The 4,732-nt window shown below is 46.4% G+C and overlaps 1 long non-coding RNA gene across 1 annotated transcript; it reads left to right on the plus strand.

Moving 5' to 3' along the window:
• Positions 1-292: 292 nt before the first annotated feature.
• Positions 293-3,293, plus strand: LOC121570632. Its single transcript, XR_006001494.1, has 3 exons — positions 293-399; positions 2,892-3,043; positions 3,238-3,293. It is a non-coding gene; the product is annotated as an uncharacterized LOC121570632 (long non-coding RNA).
• Positions 3,294-4,732: the final 1,439 nt, after the last annotated feature.

The following is a 4,732-nucleotide window of genomic DNA, read 5'->3' on the forward strand; positions in this document are numbered from 1 at the left end:
AACAGCCCATTAAATGTTTTAAATGGGTTTTGCACCATCATGATGTTAATATTTGTGTTCCCTGGTGTCATACCAGACATACAGTATCAAGATGTGTTATCTCTAGTCAGTACAATCCTGTTGACAGGAATCTGCTTCAGCAGCCTCTGTAGTGGATGTGAGAGGCAAACCTCACAAAATGTTTATTTTTAGACTCCAGAGTGCTGATTAAATAAGCATGGGGAGATTGACTTTGTTGGGTTTGAGGCGTCACACTGGAAAGGTTAGCCACATAAAGCAGACCTGTCAGACAAGTAGTCACCTGATGGCTCAGCTGAAGAGAGGGCCTCACATCGTTTGATTGGACCCATTGTGTTCGTCTGTGTCTGTGTGAGTAGGAAGGATTATAATCTCTGCCAGGTCCGTATTTCATTTTTGAGAGAGTGTGATTGTGTAGAAGTGAATGTGAATGTGTAATGTGTAAACTAGTCTGTGGAGACTGGATAGTCTCAAAATGACCTGACAATCTCAATGGATTTCATAGAACATGTCTGTGTTGTTCTATATCATTTTATTTCATGACTTGACATAAAGGCATTCTGCCTACAGCACTGATTTGTAGGGCTTTGGGATTGTTCCATTGACATTCACATGTCGGCATGTGGGAGGCGGAACAGTGGCCATCCAGACATGCCAAATGGAGTGTATCTGAAATTCCAATATTGTCTGTGCTCCACTACCCAGCAGCCACTGCAAAATGTCCAACAGTGATACACCTCAACACTTATTGATCGAACAGACTGCTACACTAGAATAAATAGAAAGGGTAGGCTATAGGCCCATATCTTCACCACACAGGTTGAAATGATATACTTCTCCATATAATGATCAATCAGACTGTCAGAGTACCAACCTATGATTTCAGCATGTAAAGAGAATATATTCCATCTATGCTATGCCATCACTGCAGGTAAAAAGTAAAAAGCTGGCAGTACGGACACATGCATCTACCCTTCAGAGATTGGGGGATCGAGAGACGTTGGTGTTCTGAGACAACAGAGCTGTGTTATAAAACACAGTAGAACCAAGAGGATATTTTGGTGTTACAAAACTTGAAATAAAAAAAAGATACACCCCAACCTGGCAGCTCTAAATCTTTATCATAGAACGGTCCAACACCGGTATTGTCAAACTGACAATCCTCAAATACTGCATTTCATTTGTTACTCAAAGAACAGCAGACTGCTGAACACTTGAAGTGGACTGACCACCTGCACTGACTCTCCGCACCTTAGCACACACACACACACACGCACACACATTACAATTGCTGCCACCAGACTCTTATTTACAGTGGCTTGCGAAAGTATTCACCCCCTTGGCATTTTTCCTGTTTTGTTGCCTTACAACCTGGAATTAAAATTGATTTTTTGGGGTTTGTATCATTTGATTTACACAATATGCCTACCACTTTGAAGATGCAAAATATATTTTTTTTGTGAAACAAACAAGAAATAATACAAAAAAACAGAACTTGAGCGTGCATAACTATTCACCCCCCCCCCCCAAAGTCAATACTTTGTAGAGCCACCTTTTGCAGCAATTACAGCTGCAAGTCTCTTGGGGTATGTCTCTATAAGCTTGGCACATCTAGCCACTGGGATGTTTGCCCATTCTTCAAGGCAAAACTGCTCCAGCTCCTTCAAGTTGGATGGGTTCCACTGGTGTACAGCAATCTTTAAGTCATGCCACAGATTCTCAATTGGATTGAGGTCTGGGCTTTGACTAGGCCATTCCAAGACATTTAAATGTTTCCCCTTAAACAACTAGAGTGTTGCTTTAGCAGTATGCTTAGGGTCATTGTCCTGCTGGAAGGTGAACCTCCGTCCCAGTCTCAAATCTCTGGAAGACTGAAACAGGTTTCCCTCAATAATTTCCCTGTATTTAGCGCCATCCATCATTACTTCAATTCTGACCAGTTTCCCAGTCCCTGCCAACGAAAACATATCCACAGCATGATGCTGCCACCACCATGCTTCACTGTGGGGATGGTGTTCTCGGGGTGATGAGAGGTGTTGGGTTTGCGCCAGACATAGCGTTTTCCTTGATGGCCAAAAAGCTCAATTTTAGTCTCATCTGACCAGAGTACCTTCTTCCATATGTTTGGGGAGTCTCACACGTGCCTTTTGGCAAACACCAAATGTGATTGCTTATTTTTCTCTTTAAGCAATGGCTTTTTTTCTGGCCACTCTTCCATAAAGCCCAGCTCTGTGGAGTGTACGGCTTAAAGTGGTCCTATGGACAGATACTCCAATCTCCACTGTGGAGCTTTGCAGCTCCTTACATTTTAGTCGTTTATCAGACGCTCTTATCCAGAGCGACTTACAGTTAGTGAATGCATACATTTTCATACTGGCCCCCCATGGGAAACGAACCCACAACCCTGGCGTTGCAAGTGCCATGTTCTACCAACTGAGCTACAGGGGACTACAGGGTTATCTTTGGTCTCGTTGTTGCCTCTCTGATTAATGCCCTCTCTTGGCAGGTTTGTTGTGGTGCCATTTTCTTTCAAATTTTTTATAATGGATTTAATGGTGCTCCGTGGGATGTTCAAAGTTTCTGATATTTTTTTATAACCCAACCCTGATCTGTACTTCTCCACAACTTTGTCCCTGACCTGTTTGGAGAGCTATTTGGTCTTCATGGTGCCACTTGCTTGGTGCCCCTTGCTTAGTGGTGTTGCAGACTCTGGGGCCTTTCAGAACAGGTGTATATATACTGAGATCATGTGACAGATCATGTGACACTTAGATTGCACACAGGTGGACTTTATTTAACTAATTACGTGACTTCTGAGAGACAGCTACGAGCCTGAAGAGGATGCATACTTTGCATAACCATATTTATTTCAGCCAGAATATACTGATGAAGAGCTTCGACAGATAGAAGCCGAGACAGCACGGGGAGAAATGGCAACAGGTGATCCGGCAGACCAGCGGCAGGGCCCAGAGAGAGAGTCACGGAACTGGTGGTGTAAATGTGAAAAATCAGAGAAAAATTCAAGGTAAGGATGACTGAAATTGAGCGTCTGTGCTGTTTCCGATTGGACTTGATAATGCCAACACTTGAAGAACTACATTTGTCTGCCGAAGACACTAATGATGTCGGTCACAGCACAACATTCTGTGTGACAGATCATGCTAATTTCCCAGCCCTTATCAACCCAGGAGTAATTGAAATGTTTTTCATGTCCCTAAGATCAACTGAAAAAAGAGACCACGTCTAGCGGGATCAAATGGGCAGCTGTCCATAGAGTAAGTAAACATTTGGAATTGAAGTTATCAATAATGTACACATATACTGTAACGATCCCGGCAGTCTGAGTCGGGTCCTGTCTGGTGACTAGTTTTTCCTGTTCGTGATCTCCAGTTTCCCGAGGGTTCGGGAACGCTCCGGGGAGCTCTCTTGTTTTCCGCACCTGCATCCCATCAGCAATCTGCACACCTGGTCCTGATCATCACCCTTCTTAGGCTCTGGCCAAACATCCAGTTCCTGCCGGATCGTTAGCCATGAACAGTAGGTTTATCAGAGTATCAGTCCTAGAGCTTCTAGCGTTAGTTTTGTTGTTTTGTACCTTGTTGGTTTATTGTTGACTTACCTCCGTTTTTGTTCCATCTCCAGTCACTCGTCCGGAACCCTCACCCTACCTCTGCCTGATGGTCGGCGGCTGCCGAGCCATCATTGGACCAACACCTGCACCCTCAACAACTCATCCACGCCGCCCGCTCTGTTCCCTGGATTATCCTGCACCTTTTTTGAATCTGTAATAAACCCTCACCTTCGTTCAACTCTCCTTGTCCTGGTCTGCTTCTGGGTTCTGTCTGAGGGAACCGTGACAGAACGATCCGGCCAGTAATGAACCCAGCGGACCTGGACTCTGTTCGCCATGCCATTACCCATCAGGAGAAGATGTTGGGCCATCATAGCACGGTACTACAGGAGATCGCGTTGTCAGTTCGGAACCTTTCTACCGGTCTGACGGAGGTCCAGAACCAACGCAAGTTTCCGGTGGAGGATCCACTACCGGTTTCACCCATCTCGCCTGCCGCTTCTGGAGCTGTGTCCTTCCGTGAGCCCGAGGTTCCGACGCCGGATAGATATGAGGGGGAGCTGGGAAGATGCCGTTCCTTCCTTATGCAGTGTGGATTAGTGTTCGATCTACAGCCCTACTCTTATGCCACAGACAAGGCTAGGATAGCCTTTGTGATTGCGTTGCTGCGTGGTCGAGCGCTGGAGTGGGCTTCAGCCGTTTGGGAACGACAAGACCCCTGCATGGCTTCATACCAGGGGTTCACGGCCGAGATGAGGAAGCTCTTCGACCATTCCGTCCGAGGGAGGGACGCAGCTAGGCGCCTGTTTTCGCTTCACCAAGGAACTCGCAGCGTGGCCGACTTCGTGATCGAGTTCAAGACGTTGGCGGTGGAGAGTGGGTGGAACGAGGAGTCTCTGCAAGCGGCCTTTTACCAGGGTCTGTCGGAGCAGCTCAAGGATGAGTTGATCTCCTATCCGGAGCCTAGTGACCTGGACAGCTTGGTAGCCTTGTCTATTCGGGTGGATAATCGAGTCCGAGAGCGAAGGAGGGAGAAGCAATGGGGTCCGTCCAATCGATCAGCTTCTCAGTTCCCAGTCGGGTCGGGTGGTGGACCAGAACACGTCGATCATTCTCCACCACAATGGATTAGTGGAGAGGTCC

This window comes from Coregonus clupeaformis, chromosome 7 (assembly GCF_020615455.1).
Source record: "Coregonus clupeaformis isolate EN_2021a chromosome 7, ASM2061545v1, whole genome shotgun sequence".
NCBI classification, from domain to species: Eukaryota; Metazoa; Chordata; class Actinopteri; order Salmoniformes; family Salmonidae; genus Coregonus; species Coregonus clupeaformis.